Raw genomic sequence first — 26,673 nt, 5'->3', positions numbered from 1 at the left:
CTGACCTAGATTAATCCTGCCTGCCTGTTGCCAGCCTTTGATGGCTGTTCCTCTTTCTTCAACAATGAAGAGAGCCATGTCAGTCTAACGGCTGTCATATTATCTCCCATTAACTTCATTATTGGACACTAACTGTTTCTAGTAATAATTCATTCACTGGTAATGACTTTGTGTCCAATTCCTGGATAATTAGTGTCACAAATGCAATCAGACGGGTGCTCGGGGTTGCTGTCTCCATCTGGGATTGGGTAAATCAAGAGAGGGCTTTGAGCCTGTGGGATTTCCCGGATGTGACAGGGAAATCACCTCCTGAGTGACAGAAATGAAGATTTTTCCTGGGGACTCAGAAAACCCAAAATAGATTTTTCCCTGAAATGGGGCTTCTGTACAGCCACATGGGTCTGAGTGGTGTGGTGTGTGTGTGTGTGTGTGTGTGTGTGTGTGTGTGTGTGCGCGCGCGCGCGCGCGCACATGTTCTCACATTCATGCATGTGCCTGAGTAAAGCCTTTGCTCAGTAGAAACATTGGGCTCTTCTTTCACTCTAAGGACAGTAATTGATATCTGGCCAGAAGCTTCTGGTGGATTAAGTTTTATAACCCATGATATATAGAGGCCTTGACTCCCAAATTACTCAAACTCCACTCTAATTATACATGTTTATTTGTGAGCAGAGAAATGTTGCTTTATTGGAAGGCCAAGGAGAGGCTTTCTGAAATTGCCTGTGGCTGAGGATAATGTTAAAAAGAGGAATTAAGTCCTATGTAGAATTTAGGGACTAGTCTGATGTAAAACATCACAGTGCAGAGAGAAATAACCAGAATGAAGCTGGGAAGGAGAGAAGATGGACAGAATTCAATGAAGGGAGCTCTCACTGGGCTTCAGACCTCAGATTAGTCTGCTGGGCTTTTTCCTACTACCACTGTAGGAAAGACAACTTGTAACAGAAGCAAACCCTCCAAATCTCACTGAGAAAATCAGGCCTGTCCAGAAATGAGTACATCTTCATTCTTCCTTGCAAAATTTCACTTTGTCTAGACCAGAGTGCCTTGAAATTCTCTAGAAAAAATAATTAACAATTTCTCTTTTCTGCATATTTTTTGACCAACTTACAGAATTGGTTGGTCAGACTCTTCAATTTATTGTTCAATGTTAACATCAGTTCATGCCATGCAAAAACATTTTTGATTATATTCTGTTATTTTTTTGCAATTCTGTTCTGTTTCTTCACTTTATATGTCCCCCTCATAGACACCACTGTTCATTTGTTTCTGTTTCATGTATATTCTTGGTGACTATATTGCTTTTCTGTGGTTGCCTTAACAATTCATCACAAATATTACACTTTGAACTGCAAAAAAAAAAAAATCTATCATCTTAGTTCATGGATTCAGAAGTCCAGCTGACTTGGCTGAGTTTTCTGCTAAAGGTCTCCTAAGATTGAAGTCAAGGTGTTAGCAGGCCTTGGCTCTTACTAAGGGCCTTGTGGGGACAATTTGTTTCCATTCATGTTATTGGTGCATACAATTTCTTTGTGGCTGTTTGGAAGGATCATTTTCAGCTCTTAAAATGTACCTGAATGCCATGGTTTGAAGCTCCTTCCATCTTCAGAGCTAGCAATTACATCTTGTGCTTAGAATGTCTCTGAATAGAATCTCTCCAACTTCCTCTGGTCCACTCCAATAATACAGGACAATCTCCCCATTTTAAGGTCAAATGGTTAGTAATCTTTATTTATACTCATAATTAATGCCATATGAATCAACAAATGTACAATTCTGGGGATTAAGGTGTAGAATCTCCTTGGAGTTAATAATTTTGCCAAGTGTAATGTCCCCACTTTCTTTTGTTGATTTGTTTTGCTTTTTCATAGGAATAACCTTAAAAATTAAGTGTTGTTGGTATGTACCAAAAATTACAGAAATAGTTTTGGGATATGTTTTTCTACTTTTTACCTTTGATCACTTAAAATTAGATTTTAAAATATATTCTGTTTAATATTTTTGACCAGTATATAGCATCCACACATACTCATATATTAGATACAGTGCATTGTACTTATCTATTTCTCTACCAATGAATATTACATTCAGAGCTGCAGTGAATATCTGCGTCTCTCTGTTGTCAGTGGATCTGTCTGACTTTTCTCTGGGATATACATTCAGGAGCTGGATTGCTAGGTGGAAAGTTGAAGTACTCCTGAATTCGCTAAGCATTTCCAGATGCAACCTACAATGGAGGTACCAAATTGATCTTCCATTTGCAGTACATGAAAATCTCATTTCCCCACATCCTTGCCAATGCTTAGTATTAAATCTTGACTGTACCACTTGGATTAAGATTCTTAATATCCCTTTATCTCAGTTTCCTCAACTGAGAAATTGGAGGATACTTGCATCTTCTTCAGAAGGTCTTATGAGGAAAGAATGAGTGAATATATGTTTTGCTCAGAATGGCCCCTGGTACATAGTAGGTATTATTATTCTGATTGTTATTTTATTCTCAAATATTTACAATAGAATGTATCAATATAATGGATGTAGGGTAGCATTTTGTTTTAGTTGGCATTTTCTAATTACTAGGGAGATTAACTATTATTTCCTATACTTACTGGCTGTCCAAGTTTTCCTTTCTCTTCTTGTGACTTGGTTTTAGTGAACAATATTTTCTAGCATTTCATGGCCTGTGTTCATCCTTACAAATATTAAAACAAAATCCCTAAATATGACTACTATTTAAATTCATTTATACACTGTGAACTTTGCAGGATATTTCTTCCCAGGGAGGAGAGTTACTGGCAGATCATAGCTCTTCTTACGCACTGGTGTGTTTAACAAGCATCCCTACTATGGAATCATATTTGCCTCAATCTGGTTTGATTCATTCCCCATGGATGGCAAGCTCCACTGCTTAAAGACTATCACTGTCATTAGGATGTGGATTTGGTTTTGCTCTGATGTGTCCCAGTTTCCCTCAATCTGGGCTTTAGGGGCAACAAGTTTATGCTTTTGTTATCTTTTGGTTCCAAGGAAAAAGCATCAGAGAGGTGATGTTAATTCCATTTTAACCAGAAGAAAAATATGCAAAAGGCTTGGGTGAAACATAGTCTCCCTTTCTCTCTCTCTCTCTCTCTCTCTCTCTCTCTCTCTCTCTCTCTCTCCTTCTCTCTCCCCCTATATTGTTTGCATAGGGCAAGGGCTATTATAAATGGGCTAGTCCACCTGCAAATTGACAAATGAAACTTTCTAATGGGTAGAGAAAGCATTATTCATGATTTAAAAACAGAAGGTATTTATTCTAGTAAATCATTTTATGGAGTTGGATATCAGTGAATTCCAACAAGATCGGGCACATTCAGTGTGGCGTGGTCGTAGATGAAATCAGTGAATTCAAACACCATAATAATTAAATAGTCTCACTTTCTAACTCAATTGGATTATCATTTTTCATTTTTTATTTTTTAACTTTGTTTGTTACAAAGGTAGTTGAAATAGGATTTTTGAAGAGTTATACATGAAATATAATCTCTGTGGTTTTTGACGTACCCAAAGGACAGGGTATTCTTATTGTTGTTCAGCATTCTTTCTTTACAATTTCTTACAGTTTATATAATTTTTAAAGTTAATGTTTACTGCTTTGGAAATCTTTAATTAAAAATGACCACATGGTGCAAGAGGCAAATTCCCTAGAGACTAGGGAGGTGAGATTGGATGATGCTGGAGCAGATGACGGATGTTGTTTGCTGGAATGGGGAGTCAGGTTCTGTGGTTTGACAGGGCCAGAAGAGAAAACATTTGTTGTGTTCAAGAATGAAGAAAGCCCTGCTAGACCAGTTGTTGTTTAGAGCAGGCCTTTTTTCTAGCTCTGTGTAATTGAGAAGGAGGCTCTCTCCTCATCAGGTGTGCATAACATAACACCCTGCTTGGGGTTTCAATGATTTTCATGGAACAGCTTCAACTCAATAGGTACCTGTGGGTTTGATGAGTTGTCTCAGCTCTTAACCCATGTCTAATACCTGTGAGAATGGTCCTTCTAAGCTATGCAATGGCTTTTCCAGTCCTTGGGGCAACAATTTTAACTGATGAGTCCATCCTGATTGGGAACATTTGATCATTTCTTCTCTGGGCAGGTATTTGACTGCTCTGTGTTGGAGATTTCTAGATACAATACTTTGCTCATATTTTCCAGATATACCAAATATACCAAAATATAGTAATATGAAGCATCTGCATTTATTATCCGTAAATCTAATCTCAGGTATAATAAATTCCAGAGTGGAGTCACTGATGCATCTCAGAAAGCTCTAGTTAAAAGGACAGTGGGCAGCAGCCACAAAGCAAGGAGAGGGAGTGTCCATAAGTCATAATCAAGAGTGACAATAACAACTGACATTTACTGAGTTTTGTGAATGTTTTTGGGCATTCTATATTATCTCACTTAATCTTCTCAATGACCCCATGGAGAAGGTATTATGAGCATCTTTTCCACTTTACAATCAGGAAATTGAAATATGGAGCACCAACTTGCCAAATCTAGAATTAAAGGGGTTGGAATTGAATGCAAATTTGTATGCTTTCTGAGCCCAGGCTACCAACCACAGCTGTAGTAACTGCTATGTCAGCTGGGAGAGTTTAGAATTTGACCACTTACTGTGTGTAAAGTGCTATGAGGGAAAATAGCTCATGCCTAGTATAAGGATCAGAGAGTGGTTCAGATCCTAAGTACTCAGTTTTTAAAAAATTATTCATTTATTCACATGTGCATACATTGTTTGTGTCATTTCTCCCCCCTGTCCCCCACTCTCTCCCTCCTAGTACTCAGTTTTTGTAGGAAGGGAAATCTCTGTGGGCTGGAATTGCCAGAGAAGGTCAACCTTGATAAATGCAAGAGGGTTTGGGTCTGTCTTTTAGGGTACAGAATACTTTCTGGAGAGTAAGGAAAATTAAATAAGGCCTTTAGACTTATCTGAAAACATAAAAAAGGCAAGAGTCATGTAGCAGAATGTCTTCTGCTCTGCAGCTAGAATAATATTATGAAGTCCTATGACAACTTTTGTTTTCTCAGTCATCCCAGGAGATAGGGAAAGTTCTATCTCAAAGACTTGCCCCAAAGACCTCATTTTCTAAAGTCTGATGTACTGAGCTAGTCATACGTTAAGTTTCTTTTTGTTTGGGAGGATTCCAAAATAGTAGCCTCTCTGATAGACAAATGATGTAGCCACAGAATTTTGTGTATAAGGGAATTATTCACATAGACATACCAATTTAGAAAGGATCAAGAGAACTTGGGCCACTTACAGGAGAATCGCACTTCCCTTCTGAATGAAAAGGTGATGTCATTGAGAGAGAAGCTCTCCCTTTGATGGTAAACCATGTCTTCTTGTCTGTGGGACAGTCTTCATCATGAATTATTAGGTGATATAACATGCATAACATGCAGCCCAAAAGAACACATTATTATTCAGGAGCTAGCGACTCAAAATTGAAATGCTCAGATGGTTTTGAACTCCAACAGTGTTAAAAATAAATCCCTTTATCTGTTCTACATTCCTGGGCTGGTAGTCTTTTCCATTGGAGCCCCCTTTAAAAGATGTGTGGACTGCACGTTGAACAAGATCGAATGTGACTTTGCAAAAATAGAATGCCTAGTCTCTCCTCTTTCCCTTTCCATTCGACAATGCAAGATAAATTCACTCCACAGGAACCTTTTGTGGGTTGTACTGCTCAGGCAATTTGCAGTTTTCTGGGGGAAAGGCAGCTCACGCTACATTTATCACCCCCTGCCTCCAGCTACAATTCAACCCACTTCGAGCCACTGAGCAGAGGTGCTGATGGGGGCTCTGGCATTAGAATTCCACATCACAATGGAAGTGCAGGGAAGCAAAAGACAAATGAATCAGGGCCACTCCAGGTTTCCACTGAGAAAGAGGTCAAAAAGTATGACACTGGGGTGATGGGGACCAAAGATGAGCATACTGCAATAATATTTTCCTTCTGTGCATACAAGGCTTGGTTCATTTCTCCCCCCTGCCCCCACCCCCTCCCTTACCACCCACTCCGCCCCCTCCCTCTTCCCCCCCAATACCCAGCAGAAACTATTTTGCCCTTATCTCTAATTTTGTTGTAGAGAGAGTATAGGCAATAATAGGAAGGAACAAGGGGTTTTGCTGGTTGAGATAAGGATAGCTATACAGGGCATTGACTCACATTGATTTCCTGTGCGTGGGTGTTACCTTCTAGGTTAATTCTTTTTGATCTAACCTTTTCTCTAGTACCTGTTCCCCTTTTCCTATTGGCCTCAGTTGCTTTAAGGTATCTGCTTTAGTTTCTCTGCGTTAAGGGCAACAAATGCTAGCTAGTTTTTTAGGTGTCTTACCTATCCTCACCCCTCCCTTGTGTGCTCTCGCTTTCATCATATGCTCATAGTCCAATCCCCTTGTTGTGTTTGCCCTTGATCTAATGTCCTTATAGGAGGGAGAACATACGATTTTTGGTCTTTTGGGCCAGGCTAACCTCACTCAGAATGATGTTCTCCATTCGCATATCATTCACATTTACCAGCAAATGATAACATTTTGTTCTTCTTCATGGCTGCATAAAATTCCATTGTGTATACATACCACATTTTCTTGATCCATTCGTCAGTTGTGGGGCATCTTGGCTGTTTCCATAACTTGGCTATTGTGAATAGTGCCGCAATAAACATGGATGTGCAGGTGCCTCTGGAGTAACAGTCTTTTGGGTATATCCCCAAGAGTGGTATTGCTGGATCAAATGGTAGATTGATGTCTAGCTTTGAAAAGTGAATTTCTTATTATTAGAATCATCAACTCATATTGAGATGGTAACCTCAGTTTCACTCTACAATCACTGCACAACTTACATTGCCAAAACAAATAAATAATGAAAGACATGACCTGTCTTCTTGTTCATCTTCCACTTTACCCAGGAGCTTGCTCTTTAAAGAAACAAACAGAACTCCCAAAAAATGACAAAGTGGGATGACCAGATGGAGTTAAAATATTAGTTAAAATAAGCTAGGTTGTGCTGTATAAATGAACACCCCTCAAATCTTCCAAAATGTCTTTGCCATGGAAATTGGTGGATTGCTCTGTATCCCTTGCTAGTGTGGAGTCCAAGTTGGTGGAGTGCTTCTTTGTTGCTGCCCCATCTATAGCACCTGGCCTTGTCAACAGTCTGGCAGAAGAGTAGATAGAAGGGTCTTGTCTCCCACTGACTGTGAAATCAGAAGTGAAATGAATTCTTTCAACTTACTGTCTATTGGGCAGAAACAGTCACATGGTCTACCTAACTATATATAGTTGCCAAAGAAGTGTGATCATCTTGTGTGCCTAGAGGGAGAGAAGAATTGTTATGGGTAAGCCTTAAAAGTCTCTACAATTGCATTATGTCTCTTCTATTGGTTGGCTTTGTGAAGTTGGCCTGAGTGGGATGGTAATGGGTCTTCATATTGAAGGAAACCTGATCTATTAATCATTACTTTTTATTTCCAGATACAGTGACCTTCCCACATAGTTGAAGAGTCATAGTATCTAAGGGGACCAATTAACCCTTAACTGAAAGGATGAGAAAACCAAGACCTGAAGTGATTGAGAGTTAACGAATTTTCCCCACTGCTAGCAGAGGTAGGTTATTTCCTGACCAGTGTTCTTACCATTGGAAAGAGCCTTTCTGCTACTTCCCTTGGCCAGCATCAGAAGCTGATATGGTGCAAATCTGACCAATAGCAAAAGCAAGAAGCTGTAAAAATCAATGAAAAACTGGGCAGCGTGTGGATTATATTTCACATAATCACCCAAGGTATTTCTTTCTCTGTTGAGAACTGGTAAGTTTTTACATCACTCACTCCTTGTTCCACCTGATGATGTCATTGTTTTTGACTTGTTTAATCATAACACTAGTGACAACATATTTTCTTTTAGTTCACTTTGAGGTTCATAGTTGGGTCTAGGACCATATGTTCATGCTGAGGCATGGTAGTACTTCCTAAACTTTTATGCCATGGCACACACTGAAAATGTTACCATTGGGCAGTATCTGGGGATGCTCAACTGCAGAACCACAGAGATTATAACTCACGAATTCTGACTGCCTGAGTTCCCAGCCTGACCACCTAAGGGGTTGAGCATCAGCAACTCAGCATACCAGCAGCCAGGTCTCGATGCATATGTGGGAAGCCCTGGCCTTCAGAGAAAAGCACCAAGCAAAGTATGCATTTCTCTACTAGTAGAATTTAGGGGCAGAATTTTGTCCATATTTATCTCTGCTTATTTGAATACTTAGAAATGTTGATTGGATGTGCATGTTAAGAGGAAACAAGGTCACCTCACCTTGATCTCAGTTGAAAGTCAGAGAGTCTTTTCTGGAAGAGTGAGACTTTTAGCAATGTTTAGAGTGGGACTAGATACCCAGACCAAGGTAGACAAGTCTGTAACCCAGGAGTGTCATTTGGAGCCAGTCTGAAGGCATAATGAAGCCATTTTAAATAAAAGATATTTTCAACATAAAGTGCCTAAGAGATCAAATACCTCTAGGCTTCTGCAGGTTTCAGAGGAGGCAGAATGGAAAGCCACACTGATGAAACACTGCTAACAGGCAAATGTTCCCTTCTGCCATGAGGTGAGCAGCCCATGGGGTTTAACTTAGGAGAGAACTCTTTAGTGGCTGGCTTAGGTAATGAGCATCTGCTGGGAAGACCTTGTGTGCATCATTTGTGTTAATGTCTATATAAAAATGTCCATTCCCTTTATGGTATAAGGTTTGAAAGGAAAATGGATTGCATCCTATTGGAGGAAAAGGATTTGATCACTGTCTGGCCCTATCTTTTTGGTCCTTTATAATTCTTTTCTATGTCCCTGTTTGACATCTATCATTATCATGCTGCCAGCCCATCCATTTCCCCCCTCCCTTTCTATCACTCTTTGTAATGTCCTCCTTTGGAGGACTCTTTGTTAAAAACAAAGACACTAACATTGCTTTGTGTGTGTGTGCATATGTGTGTATGTGTGTGTTTGTATGAGTGTATGGAGCATAGACAGGAGGTTGGAATTTTGTTCTAAAATATTCACTACTCCCTTCCCAGCAGTCCAAATGCTGTGGAATAGACAGAAGTAGGTCATAATGGGAATTGTCCTATCTCAGCATATTATAAGGTGGGTGTGACAAGTGAGTAAGCTGTCAGTTCAGAGACAGAACTAGGAAAAATCAGAGATGGGTAGGGTGGTCATATAATTTATCATCTACACTATGACTTTATGAGAATGAAAGGGGTGCTATTAATAATTACACTGAGACAACATGTGTAAATTGGGGTTGTCCCAGGCAATCTAGGATAAATAGTGAGACTGGGGATGGAATAAGTGTCAAAATAGCAGGGGAGGAGCAACCTCATACTAGAACCTAGCCTTCCCATTGGAATGAAGTCAAGAACATGGCCAAGGCTAGATAGCAGAATAAGATAATGAAAAATAAAAAAAACTGAATGGGGCAGGTGTGAGCAGTAAGGTTGTCCCTGGTTAATGCTGACTTACAGGCCAACAAGAACTAACAAGAAATCTGATAGGGGAGGAGAGGGCCTTGTGACCTGGAGTAATCCAGGGCAGTAGGATGCTTGTTCCTTTCAAAGGGCAGCAACTACCTCCCTGTCCCTATGGAAATGTTTTCATTAGCTAAAAGGCAAAGTTCCCCAAACCTGACACCTGTCAGGAATGAGCAAACCATACTAAGTAGAAGCAGTCTAAAATGCCAGGTTGGAGGACTGATAGCACAAGGAGCTTTTGGTGGAAGACTAGCAGTAATGGATGGGGGTGAACCATTTGAGGATACCCCATCCATTCCCTTCTGACATGCATTCCACACACAAAACTGATGTTAGGTGCAATAAAGAGAGAAAATAAAAGCCTGAGAATATCTGTAAATGAGTTATTTTTTTCAAGACAATATATTAGGTGAGGGAAGGGTATAATTAAGAATCCTGGGAACACTGAGCTTTCAGAAGAAAGTATCTGACACTCAGTAGACCTAAAGTTGATTCATTTGTTTATTCACTCACTCACTCACCCTTTCATTAATTGAGTACCTACTTATACGTAGGCACCGAATTTGGAACAAAGGATACAGAGATAAATGAAACATGGTCCCTACCTTGAGGAGTATTCAATCTTGTAGAAAAACTAAGAAATTACCCTATTATATTAAAGTGCTGAAACTGGAAGGGATAAAGTGTTAAGGAGAGGTAGCAGACAACTTTTAGGACTCATGCTTCAAGGTGGGTTGGAGTTTGACAAGTATATAAAGTAAAGAAAGACTTTCCAGGGGGATTCCAAGATGGCGGCTAGAGGGAGGAAGCAGAACGTGTGCCTCCTAAAGTGAAATCTTGGAGAGATGCTGGAGACACATTGCAGGCAAGGCCACCGAGAAGAGGCAAAACTTTGACCCCTCCACACCTCCAGCTGGCGCAGAGAATCTCCACTTCACATTAAACAGAGAAACCAGGAGGGCCCCTGGGCCGCCGCCAGACGCCCGTGCCCAAACAGCTTGTGAAGACTCGGACCACAAGGTGAGCTAAGCGGTACACAGTACTCCCACAGACAACCCTGGGCCAGATCAGCATAGCCCCCTGGACAGACAGACCTCCACCCAGGGAAAAAAGAGAAACTGAGTAATAAGCAATAACAACAATAAAGACACATTGCAAAGAGGGTGGGGCACCCTGAGCACCGAAGGGGGGGAGGGGAATCCTTCCTGGAACTGTAAATAAACAAGCCAGGCCTGGCCAGAGAGGGCAGGAGTGGCGGCGCACGACCAGCAACCAGGAGCGGGAAAGCTTGTGAAAGTGGCGGTGGGAGGAAAACTCCACAGGAGAGGGGAGAAGATCCACTTCCCACGTGAGCTGTAAATAAACACACCGGCCTGAGAACGTGGGTGCAGTGTCACCTCCCCCAGTGTGCTTGGAAAGGGGAAAGCTTGTAGCAGAGGCTCACGCACAGGAGAACTCTGAGCAAACAAAGCCTGCGGGGCCAGGTGAGTGCTAAGCTCACCCCAGAGATCTGCATAAATAACACCTCCAGCAACAGCAGGCTGACAGCAGCAGGCAGGCAAGCCACAGCCACAGATACCATTCTCAGAACTGTCTCCAGACTCTTTTTTTTCTCTCTCCCTACCATTGTTGAGAAAACAACCGAACTACACCTGCATGCTGAAAAATTTACTGAAACTGTATTGCATTTGAACTTGACACTTTGTGGGTTTTTTTGTTTTGTTTAGTGTGGTTTTGTACTATTTTATTTTTCCCCTTTGATGAGACAACTACAAAACAACATCTGAGGCACCATCTCCAGGATTGGAGGCTGACGGACAAACACCAAAATTGTTAAGACTGAAACTTCATTGCATTTGAACTTGGAGATTTTTTTTAATGTTTATTTTATTTTATTTATATATATATATATTTTTTTTCTTTCACTTACTTATTTTTTATCTTTATTCTTTTTATTTTTTTATTTTCAATCCTCTCTCTATCTCTCTAATGCCTTTTCAGCTTACGGTTGATTAGTACACTGTCTCTCCCTGTTTATATCTTTGAAACTTTTTTTGTTTGTTTCTTCATTTTGTTTTTTTTTCTACTTGTTTATTTGTTTCTCCCCTTTCCTTTAACTTCTTTGCTTTCCATCCCCTCTCACTCTTCTATTCTAAATATCACCATTGTTATTATTACAAGCTAGAAAATACTTAATTGCACACAGTACAGGGACAATAACAACACCAAGGGCAATGATGGGAAGACAGAAAAAACAGGGAAACCAGTTTCCCCACAGCAAAAAATTAGTACAGGAACCAGAGGGAAATGAAGAAAACAGATATTCGGATCCAGACTCCAACAAAATGAAGATAAACTATGCCAAAGAACCCAATGAAGCCCACAAGAATAATTTAAAAGAAGACATACTACAGGTACTCAATGAGAGTTTTATAGAGATGATACTGGATATGGTCAACCAAAATATACAGGAGACACTCAAGAAATTCCAAGACAACAAAAATAAAGAATTTGAAAAAGCAAAAGAAGAAATAAAGGAGACCATAGAAGCACTGTATAAACAACAAAGTGAAACAGAGAACACGATTAATAAACAGATAAATGAACTCAGGACAAAAATAGACAACACTAAAGAGGAAACCACCCAGGATATGGAAAACCTCAGAAAAAAGAAGGAAACAGAACTGCAAAACAAAACAGAAGGCCAATCCAGCAGAATAGAACAAACAGAAGACAGAATCTTAGAACTCGAAGATGAAATGGTAATTAAAGGAAAAACTGAAGAACTATTAATTAAACAACTCAAGACCTGTGAAAAGAAAATGCAAGAACTCACCGACTCCATCAAAAGACCAAACTTGAGAATCATGGGCATGGAAGAAGGAGAAGAGGTGCAAGCAAAGGGAATGTGTAATATATTCAACAAAATAATATCAGAAAATTTCCCAAATCTAGAGAAAGATATTCCCATACAGATGCAAGAGGCCTCCAGGATACCAAACAGACCAGATCAAAATAGAACTACTCCATGACATATCATCATTAAAACAAGTACAGAAACTAGGGAAAGAATATTGAAGGCTGTAAGAGAGAAAAAACAAGTAACATACAAAGGTAAACCCATCAAAATCACAGCAGACTTCTCAACAGAAACATTAAAAGCAAGAAGAGCGTGGGGTGAGATCTTCCGGGCACTGAATGAAAATAACTTCAACCCAAAGATACTCTACAGAGCAAAACTATCATTCAAAATAGATGGAGCAATAAAAGTCTTCCATGATAAGCAGAAACTAAAACAATATGTGACCACAAAGCCACCACTACAAAAGATTCTTCAAGGGATTCTGCACACAGAAAGTGAAACCCAACTTAACCATGAAAGGACAGGCAGCACCAAACCACAGGAAAAGAAAAAGCAAGACAGTAGAGAGTAACCTCAACTTAGGTACACACAATCAAACCTTCAAACAACTAAGACAACTAAATGACAGGAATCACCACATACCTATCAGTACTAATGCTTAATGTTAATGGACTCAATTCACCCATCAAAAGTCACCGCTTGATGAAATGGATTAAAAAGGAAGATCCAACAATCTGTTGCTTACAGGAGACCCATCTCACCGACAGAAATAAGCATAGGCTAAGGATGAAAGGCTGGAAGAAGATTTACCAAGCCAATGACCACCAAAAACAGGCAGGAGTAGTAATACTTCTCTCTGACAAAGTAGACTTCAAACCTACATTGATCAAACGAGATAAAGAAGGACATTCCATACTAATAAAAGGGGAAATAGACCAAAAGGAAATAATAATTATCAACCTGTATGCACCCAATGTCAATGCACCCAATTTCATCAAACATACCCTGAAAGACCTAAAATCATATATTAACTCCAACACAGTGGTTGTGGGAGACTTTAACACCCCATTATCATTAATAGATAGGTCATCCAAACAAAAAATCAATAAAGAAATTCAAGATCTAAAATATACAATAGATCAAATGGACCTAGTAGATGTCTACAGAACATTTCATCCAACTTCTACACAATATGCATTCTTCTCAGCAGCCCATGGAACCCTCTCCAAAAATAGATTATATCCTAGGGCACAAAGCAAGCCTCAGCAAATATAAGAAAATAGAAATTATACCATGCATACTATTTGATCACAATGCAATAAAACTAGAACTCAACAACAAAAATAAAGACAAAAAACATGCAAACAGCTGGAAACTGAATAACTCATTACTTAATGAACAATGGGTCATTGATGAAATAAAAGAGGAAATTAAAAAGTTCCTGGAAGTCAATGAAAATGAAAACACAACCTACCGGAACCTATGGGACATAGCAAAGGCAGTCCTGAGAGGAAAGTTTATAGCCATGAGTGCATATATTAAAAAGACTGAAAGATCCCAAATCAATGACCTAATGATACATCTCAAACTCCTAGAAAAACAAGAACAAGCAAATCCCAAAATAAATAGAAGGAGAGAAATAATAAAAATAAGAGCTGAAATCAACAAAATAGAAACCAAAAAAAAAATACAAAGAATTAATGAAACAAAAACTTAGTTCTTTGAAAAAATAAACAAGATTGACAGACCCCTGGCAAACCTGACTAAAATGAGGTGAGAAAAAACCCAAATTAGTAGAATCAGGAATGCAAAAGGAGAGATAACAATAAACACCATGGAAGTCCAGGAAATCATCAGAGACTACCTCGAGAACCTATTTTCAAATAAATTTGAAAATCTTAAAGAAATGGACAGATTTCTAGATACATATGATCATCCAAAACTGAAGCAAGAGGAAATTAATCACCTGAATAGATCTATAACACAAAATGAAATTGAAGCAGCAAACAAGAGTCTCCCAAAAAGAAAAGTCCAGGACCTGGTGGGTTCTCTGCTGAATTCTATCAGACCTTTAAAGAAGAACTGATACCAACCCTCCTTAAACTGTTCCACGAAATAGAAAGGGAAGGAAAACTGCCCAACACATTTTATGAAGCCAGTATTACACTTATCCCAAAACCAGGCAAAGACACCTCCAAAAAGGAGAACTATAGGCCAATCTCCTTAATGAACATTGATGCAAAAATCCTCAACAAAATAATGGCAAACCGAATTCAGCAACACATCAAAAAGATTATTCACCACGACCAAGTAGGCTTCATCCCAGGGATGCAGGGGTGGTTCAACATACGAAAATTAATAAACGTAATAAACCACATTAACAGAAGCAAAGACAAAAACCACTTGATCATCTCAATAGATGCAGAAAAAGCCCTTGATAAGATCCAACACCATTTCATGATAAAAGCTCTAAAGAAACTAGGACTAGAAGGAAAGTACCTCAACATTATAAAAGCTATGTATGACAAACCTATAGCCAGCATTATACTTAATGCTGTTTCAGAAAAACTGAAACCATTCCCTCTAAAATCAGGAACTAGACAAGGATGCCCACTATCTCCACTCCTATTCAACATAGTACTGGAATTCCTAGCCAGAGCAATTAGGCAAGAAGAAGGAATAAAAGGAATTCAAATAGGTAAAGAAACTGTCAAAATATCCCTATTTGCAGACAACATGATCCTATACCTTAAAGACCCAAAAAACTCTACTCAGAAGCTCCTAGACACCATCAATAGCTACAGCAAGTAGCAGGATATAAAATCAACATAGAAAAATCATTAGCATTTCTATACACTAACAATGAGCAAACTGAAAAAGAATGTATGAAAACAATTCCATTTACAATAGCCTCAAAAAGAAATCAAATACCTAGGTGTAAACCTATCAAAAGATGTGAAAGACCTCTACAAGGAAAACTATACACTTCTGAAGAAAGAGATTGAGGAAGACTATAGAAAGTGGAGAGATCTCCCATACTCATGGATTGGTAGAATCAACATAGTAAAAATGTCTATACTCCCAAAAGTAATCTACATGTTCAATGCAATTCCCATCAAAAGTCCAATGACATTCATTAAAGAGATTGAAAATCTACTGTGAAATTTATATGGAAACACAAGAGGCCACGAATAGCCAAGGCAATATTCAGTCAAAAGAACAATGCTGGAGGTATCACAATACCTGACTTCAAACTATATTACAAAGCAATAACAATAAAAACAGCATGGTACTGGCACAAAAACAGACATGAAGACCAGTGGAACAGAATAGAGGACCCAGATATGAAGCCACACAACTATAACCAACTTGTCTTTGACAAAGGAGCTAAAAATATACGATGGAGAAATAGCAGCCTCTTCAACAAAAACTGCTGGGAAAACTGGTTAGCAGTCTGCAAAAAACTGAAACTAGATCCATGTATATCACCCTATACCAATATTAACTCAAAATGGATCAAGGATCTTAATATCAGACCACAAACTCTAAAGTTGATACAGGAAAGAGTAGGAAATACTCTGGAGTTAATATGTATAGGTGAGAACTTTCTCAACGAAACCCCAGCAGCACAGCAACTAAGAGATAGCATAGATAAATGGGACCTCATAAAGCTAAAAAGCTTCTGTTCATCAAAAGAAATGGTCTCTAACTGAAGAGAACACCCACAGAGTGGTAGAAAATATTTGCCAGCTACACATCAGACAAAGGACTGATAACCAGAATATATAGGGACCTTAAAAAACTAAATTCTCCCAAAACCAATGAACCAATAAAGAAATGGGCAAGTGAACTAAATAGAACTTTCTCAAAAGAAGAAATTCAAATGGCCAAAAAACACATGAAAAAATGCTCACCATCTCTAGCAATAAAGGAAATGCAAATTAAAACCACACTAAGATTCCACCTCACCCCTGTTAGAATAGCCATCATCAGCAACACCACCAATAACAGGTTTTGGCGAGGGTGTGGGGAAAAAGGAACCCTCTTACACTGTTGGTGGGAATGTAAACTAGTACTACACCTCTGGAAAAAAATTTGGAGGCTACTTAAAAAGCTAAACATTGATCTACCATTTGATTCAGCAATACCACTCTTGGGGATATACCCAAAAGACTGTGACACAGGTTACTCCAGAGGCACCTGCACACCCATGTTTATTGCGGCACTATTCACAATAGCCAAGTTATGGAAACAGCCAAGATGCCCCACAACTGACAAATGGATCAAGAAAATGTGGTATGTATACACAATGGAATTTTATGCAGCCATGAAGAAGAATGAAATGTTATCATTCACTTGTAAATGGATGGAATTGGAGAACATCATTCTGAGTGAGGTTAGCCTGGCCCAAAAGACCAAAAATCGTATGTTCTCCCTCCTATAAGGACATTAGATCAAGGGCAAACACAACAAGGGGATTGAACTTTGATCACATGATAAAAGCGAGAGCACACAAGGGAGGTGTGAGGATAGGTAAGACACCTAAAAAATTAGCTAGCATTCATTGCCCTCAATTCAGAGAAACTAAAGCAGATACCTTAAAAGCAACTGAGGCCAATAGGAAAAGGGGACCAGGAACTAGAGAAAAGGTTAGATCAAAAAGAATTAACCTAGAAGGTAACACCCACGCACAGGAAATTAATGTGAGTCAACTCCCTGTATAGCTATCCTTATCTCAACCAGCAAAAACCCTTGTTCCTTCCTATTATTGCTTATACTCTCCAACAAAATTAGAGATAAGGACAAAATAGTTTCTGCCGGGTATCGAGGGGTTGGGGGGGAGAAGGAGAGGGTGGAATGGGTGGTAAGGGAGGGGGTGGGGGCAGGTGGGAGAAATGACCCAAGCACTGTATGCACATATGAATAATAAAAAATTAAAAATAAATAAATAAATAAATAAGGGAGACTTTCCAGTCATAGGAAGCCAGCAGAAGAAAAGAACTGAGATTCCATAAAGGACGGTGTTTAGGAAAGGAATCAATTCTTAGGTGGACTGGATGGCTCAGTGCAGGGGAAGAAGTTTCTAGACAAAAATTAAACCTGGGCCTCTGCTGGGCTTCTGGGTCCAGATGTTGAAGTGACAAAGGAGGAGCAAAGGAGGAGAAACTCTAAAGTCCCCAAAGGAGAAAGGAAAAGTATGGGAATTAACACTCTAATAAGAAAAGAGAAAACATATCAGGAAACAGAGACATAGAGCCCACGGGGAGACAGGAGTAAAATTCTCACAATAATCCTTACAAGGTCTAATGGACACACACAGCCTGACTTGGCTTAACTGCTTTTGTGGGCCTCTGTGTTGTGGCTGAGACACATGGCTATGGGGCTACTGGGACTCAGTACAGATGTTAGGATAATGACACCACAAAGCCTTCCATAAAGGGACCAGCCCACCCCACATCTTGCCTCCAGGAAGCATCTATGGATAGACAAAACAGTGTTTTTATTTATTTATTTTTGTATGTGCATGCATGTGTGTGTATGTGTGTGTGTGTGTGTGTGTGTGTATTTAACCCTACTCTTCAAAGCTAGGAAGGAAGCCTTCTTGCCCTTGGAGGGTGAGTTCATTTCTACAGTGGAAGCCTTTGCCCAGGGTCCAGGAGCTCAACACTTGGCAAGTTCTGTGGCCAGTTCTTAAGGAAGCAGTCAAAGAAAACACTACTAAAATGTCAAGCTACCTGCTGGCACAGGGTAGCCTGAAATAAGGCCATTTAAACGTTAAAAAAAAAAAGTTAGCCTTTTGATTCTGAGTCACGGGTTTAACAAGAGGCATTTGTACCCACTGTGGTTCTGCTCACTAACTGTCCCACCAGGCGGGCTCCCAGGCAATGAGACAGAGAGGGGAACTTGGCTCCAAAACCTAGCTCGGCCCTGTCATTATGGCAATGAAATATACAAACCCAAATCATCAAACAAACACACAGACAAGAGGGTTCATTTCTTTCATTCATTTTGCAATTCTGCTTCCTTTGGGAAAGTAAGGATTGTTGCTTTCAACCCAGTAGCACATGACTGTGCTTGAGGTCACAGACAACACACCAGTCAGCTCTTTCAGCCCTTCTCATGCTCACAAGAGCTGTGAGTGTGAAGTTTCATATCAGAATTCTACAGGCTTGTTTTTGTCCTTACTTCTCCATAGGGACATATCAGTTAAGAATGGAGGGGGTAGTTGTTAATCACAGGTGTATGACTCCCACTAGAATTTTGTGCCTATCCGTCATTACAGGGCTGAGGGCAAATATATCACTCATTTTTTATATAAATATTTATTAAACAATGATTATGCCCTGGGACCATACCAGTGATTCTGCACAGAGTGGCAAAAAAGGTGGTTGATGTCCATTTAGGGGCTTACATTTTTAAAAAGAATGTAAGCAATGAATTAATAGATAAAATGATTAAAGATTGAATTATGTCAAATACCCCTATTTAGAACTTACTAGCCCTCTTCTCGACCTTATATATATTGCAGGCTAATCCTTATGAAGCTATTGATAACTTACGATTCTTGACTCCCCCAAATGGCAATTTCATAGGTTCAAACTGATTCTAAGGCAGTTAATCTTCACAACATCCCTAAATATAGGTGCTATTTTAACCATTTAATCTGTAGGAAGTGGAGAAAAACAAAAAATTGCTTTGATTTGCAGAGCAAATTTATGAAAGAATATGGATTTAAATTTAGATAATTTGGCTTTAGCATTCATGCTCCTTACTGTCACATTAAATACAGCAATGAGAAGACACTTCGGAATAGATAGTGTGGAAAGTCCTGGCAGAAGAAGACATCTGAGCTGAAACATAAAAGTTGAGGATGATACAGTCATGAAATGACCTTGAGAAATGCAACTAACTTTTGTCTAACACTCTCAAACCTACAAAAACTCCTCCTGACGTTCGTATTCTGGAAGTACAGAGCACATGTTCCATGTTTTATAATTCCTACTGACCTCCACTGGGGTTGGTCTGTGATCTATGCCTTTGCACCACTTCTTGGAAAGAATATGGCCTGGGAAGTGACCTCACTTGTGATCTTCAATGCTGGTTCCTAAGGCTCCTTTTGTCCTTAAAGAGTCAGAAAACTCTGACAGTGACCCAGACTTTTTAGCCTTTTTTCAGTTGTGCATGTCTTCTATACCAAAAACTATCTCCTCAAATACTCATAGTTTAGTGGGTATGAACTTGTTTTCACAGCCTCGTGGACTGTGCCATTCTCAATGCCAGGATTTTCTTCCTGTGTGTCATTGACTGTATTTACCAGAGCCCCCCACCCAAGTTCTGTAACTAATGCAAACATTTCCCTAAGGTTTATAAAGTGATCAAGGCAAGGATCTGGGTTGAGTAATCATTTCTACTTTTCCACAGCTGGTCTGTTATCTCTGTCTTTTTAGTCACCTCTAGGTGTCATAAATCTGGATCCCACATCTTCGCAGGTTCTGAGATGTGAATCTTAAGCCAATCTAGGCCATCACATTGTGGGCTTAGCATGGAGTCATTGTCCCTGGTATTTTGGCTGAGGACATGAAGCCCAGTTCTCATCCTTAGATTTCATTTTCCCCTTCCATCCACCACCCCCTTACCAATGACATTCTTGTTTTGAGAAATGTTCAAGTCACAATTCTGTGGACCATTTTGGAAAATAAGAACTCTTTTTGATCCTTATCTAAACTTCTCTTGAGACTTAGAATCTTACCAAGTTTTCTCAAGGATGGGAAGTCTGCCCTTGAATGGCAGTCACATGGCTGGGAGCTTGTTTCTATTAATATCAGTGGATGGGACCACTAGGTAAATCCCTATTTGCTTACTTCCTTACTGAGTTCTGAAGCTGTTTGTTCTTATCCTGTCCTCCTAGACTAGAAAAACTACTAATTAATGAGGACGCATACTCAGGAAGATTTGGCCTCAGTGGTAGAAAATGTTTAGCCATGTTCTGGACCCCGTTGTGATCCCACCTAACAGATTTAAAAGGAAGATGCAAAAGGATCAGGCAATTTGGCAATGTCCAGGAATAAAGATTAAGAATAGTTCTGGGAGTACAAAAATATCCAATACCCCAAAAGGTAAAATTGACAATGTTTAGAATTCAGTCAGTGATTACTAGGTATTCAAAGAATTGGGAAATATGACCCATATTGAGGGAAACAATCATCTGAAAATTGATAAAGAAGCAACATGGATATTAGAAATAGACAAGAACATTAAACAGCTCTTATAACTGTACTCATATGTTCAGAAAGTCAAACAGAGACAAAATATCCAAACTGACTTCTAGCTATAAAAAACAACCAACCAACATCTCATATGAAAGATAGATGGGATTGATGGCTGAGTAGACATTGCAGAAGAGTAATAAACTTTAAGACAAAGCAATACTGTCAGTTCACGCTCAGGTGAAACATACAGGAAAAAGAATTTAAAAATAAAACTGTGGGACATTTTCAAGCAGTCTAATATACATAGGATCAGAGTTCCTGAAGAAAGAGATTTAGGGGAGTCAGAAAAAATATTTGGAGGTATAATGAACAGATTATTTTTCCCAAAATGATGAAAACTAGAAAGCCACATATTCCAGACAGAAAATCAGCAAGGATATGCTAGACTTGAGCAGTAACCAACTTGCTCCGATTACAACTATAGAACAACTCCATCCAGTAACAGCAGAATAAATATTCTTTTCAAGTGCCATGGAACACTACTAGGTTTTTCTCAGAAATGGAAGCCCGCCCTTGAATCATTGCTTTGTGGGTGGGGGAATCTTTCTATTACAGATTGCCAGATGGTACCATAGTGAAGATAGTTCATGCTCTCTACCATAGAACAAGTTTCAGTTTAAAAAGTTTCAAGAATTTGAATGGAATAAAATTAAAACGCAATAGAATTTGTGAGATGCTGCTATAGCAGTATTTAATGGGGGAAATTGTGGTACTAAACATTTATGTTAAGAAACGGCAGTATCAAATCAATGATCTCATTTTCATGTTGAGAAAATAGAAAAATAAGGCAACCAAGCCAATAATTCTTCCTTTTGGTAGCTGTCTTGTATGTGGTAGGATGTTTACTAGCATCTCTGGCTTTTGCCCACTAGGTAACAGCAGCATCAGCCTTCCTCCCTGCAAGAGGTAACAACCAAAAATGTCTTCAAGTATAGTCACATGTCTCCCCATGGGAGTAAAATCTACTCCCGATTGAGAACCATTGATAACAGAAAACTGGATGAAATCTACAAAAAAAGCTACTACAACTAATCAGTGAGTTCAGCAAGATTGTGCAATACAAAATCAACACACAAAATCAGTTGTATTTTATATATTAGAAATGAATAAATGGAAATTGAAATTAAATAACATACCATTTGTAATAGCATAAAATGTGACAGAGTGACAAGTGTGACAAAAGATGTTAAAAATCCATGCCCTGAAAATTATAAAATAGTGTTCAGAAACATTAAAGAAGGCTTAGAAAAATAGAAATATCACACATCGGAAGACTCACATTGGTAGATGGTAAATGTTTCCAAATTGGTTTATGAAATTAATGCAACACTCTCCAATCCAAATCCTAGCAGGTTTTCTTGAAGAAATTGACAAACTGATGCTAAAATTTACTAGAAATGAAAAGTATCTAGAAAAGCCCAAACAAATTTAAGAATAAAGTTGGAAGACAAGCACAACTCTGATTTTAAAACAAATAAAGTCCAGGTGCCAGTGGCTCACACCTGTAATCTTAGCTACTCATGAGGCAGAGATCAGGAAAATTGTGGTTTGAAGCCAGCCTGTGCAAATAGTTCTGTGAGACTCTATCTTGAAAAAACCCATCACAAAAAAGGGCTGGCAGAGTGGCTGAAGGTATATACCCTGAGTTCAAGCCCCAGTACCACAGAAAAAAAAAATAAAGATACAACAATTGAGATAGTATGGTATTGGTATTAAGATAGACAAATATAACAGAGTTCAGGGACTCACATATATTGACAACAGATTTTTGCCAAAGGTACAGAAGCAATTCAGTGAAGGAAGTATAGGTTTTTTACTCCATAAATGGTGCTGAGAATTGAATGCCAATAAAACAAAACAAAACCAAGGTTCAATCTATACTTCTCACTATTTTGAAAAATTAGCTCTAATGGATCATAGACTTAAGTACATAAACTTCTAGAAGAAAATATCAGATAAAACATATGTGATTGGGTTTAGAAATTACTGAGATAAAATACTAAAAGTATAATCTTTAACATTGTTAAATGTACAGATTGAAAATGGCTTTTCAAAAGACACTGTCAAGAGAAAGAAAAGACAGATTGGATTGGGAGAAAATATTTGCAAAGCAGATATCAACAAAGTTAAAACTTGTGCTTCAGAGGATTCCAAATTTTTTGTTTCAAAATGACAGCTTTTGTGTGCATTTAAAACTATTGTGCTTCAAATAAAGTCACTATCAAAATTTTTACGTATCGCACATTTGATAAGAAACTTCTACTTAGAATATATAAAGAACATGTGCAATTCAATAATAAAAGACAACAGAATTTAAAAATAGACAAAGGACCTGAATGGGTATTTTTTCAAAGGAGACATAAAAATGACCAATAAGCATATAAAACAAAGATGCTCAATATCATCAGGAAAGTGCGAATCAATACTCTTAAGGAGTTACAACTTTGGAAACGCGATGCTACATGCAAGAAGCCAGGCATAAGTGGCTACTTATTGAAGGATTACATTTGTGTGAAATATCTGAAATAAACAAAGTTCCAGAGGCAGAAAGTAGATTAGTGGTTATGTAATGCTTAGTAGGTGGGGGATGGGAAACAGGGAGTGACTGCTAATACTTGAGTTGATGAAATATTCTAAAACTATCATATTAATGGGCATAAAATCTGTGAATATTCTAAAAATCACGTACTTGAACATCTTAAGCAGGTATTTTTTATATGTGAATTATATCTCCATAAAGCTGTTACCACACACACACACACACACACACACACACACACACACAAGGCTGAGCCCTCAAGAAGGTGGCAGAACTATTTTTTGAGTGATGGATACCTTCAGTATCTTGATTATTCTGGTATTTTTTGGGTTGAATAAACTTGCCAAAAACTCATTGAGGTGTATGCAAACTAATTTTCTATTGAGGTGATTTTTCAAAAATTTCAAAATATGGAAATATAACCTAATTAAAAATGGGTAAAAGATTTGAACACTCACCAATGAAGATAGCAAATGGCAAATAAGCACACGAAAAGATAATCAGTTCTTGAGTAAATTCCGGAAAATTGGTGAGGAAGAAATAATTCTCAGGTCCTTCTTTGACGCTGGCATCTCCTGATACCAAAACCAGATAGGCATTACAAGTAAACTACAGACCAATATCACCTGTGAACATAGGTGCCAAATTAAAATATATCATCAAATCCAATCCAACAATATAAAAAGGAGAACACATCTTGAATAAGAGGGGTTAATCATTAGTTATTTGGAAAGTACAAATTAAAACTAAAATGATATGCCACTACCTGTATGAATTGCTAAAAAAAAAAAGGAAAGAAAAAAGATTGAGTTGGCAAGGATGTGTTGAAACCCCAATGCTTCTAAGCCATTGGTGCTGATGTAACATGGTAGAAATGTTTTACAAAATGGTTGGCAGTTTCTTAAACATTCAACATATCTCTACCATATGATCCAGCCATTCCATTCCTGGGTATTTACCCAACAGAAATGAAAAGAAAACACATGTCCATATAAAGACTTGTACACAGGTATTCATAGCAGTTTTATTTGCATTAGTGCAAAACTGGCAAGAATCCAGATGCCCATCAACAGGTGAATAGATAAACAAACTGTGATATATACCATTTGCAATATAATGGAATGAACTATTTGAGTACATATGGTATGATTCCATTTATTTTTAAATGTTAAAAATGCAAACAAGTCTATAGGAACAGAAGACAGATCAGTGGATGCCCAGAAAGGCAGGTGGGAGGTATGGAAGGGAGGGCACAAGGAATTTTGGGGGGTAAGGATACACTCACTTTCTTGATTGCGATGATAATTTTATGGATGTATACATATGTCAAGCTTTATCAAATTGTGTACTTTAAATATGTGTGGTTGATTATATGTCAATTATACCTCAATAAAACTGTAAAAACAAAGATAATCCATTTAAAGTTCCTGGCTTGCAGCAAGAGCTGTTTTCTCTAATTGCTCCCTGGCTCCAGACGCTGAAATTATAGGCAGTAGTCTCTTACTCTGGCCTGGATAGGCCTTTGGGATACAGCACTGACTGTTCTCAGGGTTGCCCATTCCTCTCCCAAAAATTATTCATTAGGGAAAGATGGTCTCTCTGTTTCAAGAAGAGCTGACGTATTTAGTCTGTCTCTCATCACATATTAAGTAAGTCTGTACCACTGAGCTACACCCCCATCCCCCATGCTGTTTCTTTTCTCACGCTAGGCTTCTTGGGTTCTTGTCTTTAACAATTATTTCTTTGTTATATATTTTGTTTTGCATTTTCTTAAGGCTACCAACACAGATAAAATCATCCATCTCAAATCAACTCTACCACTACTTTGTATTGCTGAGTATTCGTAAGACACTAAGATGTGTGAGAAAGAACCTGTGTCTACAAGAACCTCTTAGCCTAGCCTACTAAAGTGAGAACAGTGATTACTATATCCAGAGGCAGAATGGCAGTGGAATATGAAGGACCTACAGACAAAGTGACATGGCGCTTTACTGAGACAGAACATTGTCTAATTGTCTCTGAGATTTGTAGGTTCATTTTAGCACCCCAGATTCTCTTTTTCTTCCACTTTCAGGCAAGCTGCTGATCCATCTAGTGAAAGAGGGCAAGTTTCTCCTTGTTGGTTGCCTGCTTGCTGCCTGTACCCAGAGGAATGGAGAGATTGTGAGCCATCAGACGACTGGGGAGGTCTGGCATTTTCTGTGTGCCTGTGCTGCTGTCTGCCACTTCCCAGAGTTCTGCTAGCTGAGCTGGGAGATCTGATTTATGGAGGGCTTTTAAAGACAACTTTCAGCTGTGTATTTGTATGCAGCTCTCTGTATGGGCTACTCGACAGGCATTCATAGTTAGAGACAGAAGCATACGCATCGCAGAAGGAAGCAGATGTTGCATAATCAACAGAAATCCTTAGAAGGAAGAGAAGGTGAGAAAAGGACAGACTCCATGTCTGATATCAGGAGGTTTTGTGTCACTCCTGAGCCCTTTTTGAGGCTCTTGGGTGATTTTGGTGTGCCAAACAGTTGCACCAGGCGTCAGGGGTACCATCTTGATGGTGTAGTGTCAAAATATGAAAGAAAGACTGCAAGGAGATATGGTTATAAGACTGTTGATGCCTCAAAACGCAGCCACTGACAGGAGGTTCACAATGGTAGTTAGATGAGGCAGAATAGACCTTCAAAGTAGTCACCAAACCAGTAGTCAAGAAGAGAACAGAGTAGCCAAGTGTGAATATCGGGGTCTTGGAGTTTGAGAACTCTAAAGATCATGTTTGCTAGGATTCCCCTCTGTTACTTCCTGATCTCGGGTGAACTTGGAAATGTTGGCTTACCTACAGCCTCATTTTAACAGAACCACAATAATAATATCTGCCAATTCAGGGTTGCTCTAAGTATTAAATTGAATGATATATAAAGTGAAAAAAAGGAATCTTCAGCTGATAAAGATGTTCCCTTGGACTACACAAGCCAGACGCAAGTAGAGTGCTAAAAGATTGAACCAATGACCACATTCACAACAAATGGGGACCTTCTTTCAGATTTAAACCACAGCTTACTGACAACCCTGGCTCCCACAGCCTACATCCAGCACACAGTAAAGACTGTCTCTCCTTCCCTCTTCATCTTAGTAAAAATGAAATGTGTGCTTGGTAGGAAAGGAGCAAAATAAAAAATCACAACTTCCAGGTATCAAAATGACTTGTGTTTGCCAATATTTGATGAAAGTGGACTCTCTGGGTACCTTTTTTTTTTTTGTTGGGGCTAGGGGAACATAAAGTTAAATGTCACTGGAATACCACCATTGCTCTTGTTGGGAGGTAGGGCATTTTCCTTCAGTGCCGAAGAAAATGTTTCTTTACAGCACCTGGAAAGTTCTATGAGTAGGTCAGGCTACTTTGCACAGAAGCATACATCAAATTGTTTAATTATTCTCTTCTCTCTCAAAGAAT

Source organism: Castor canadensis, chromosome 11 (genome assembly GCF_047511655.1).
Source record: "Castor canadensis chromosome 11, mCasCan1.hap1v2, whole genome shotgun sequence".
NCBI lineage: Eukaryota > Metazoa > Chordata > Mammalia > Rodentia > Castoridae > Castor > Castor canadensis.
This window is presented reverse-complemented; position numbering follows the sequence as displayed.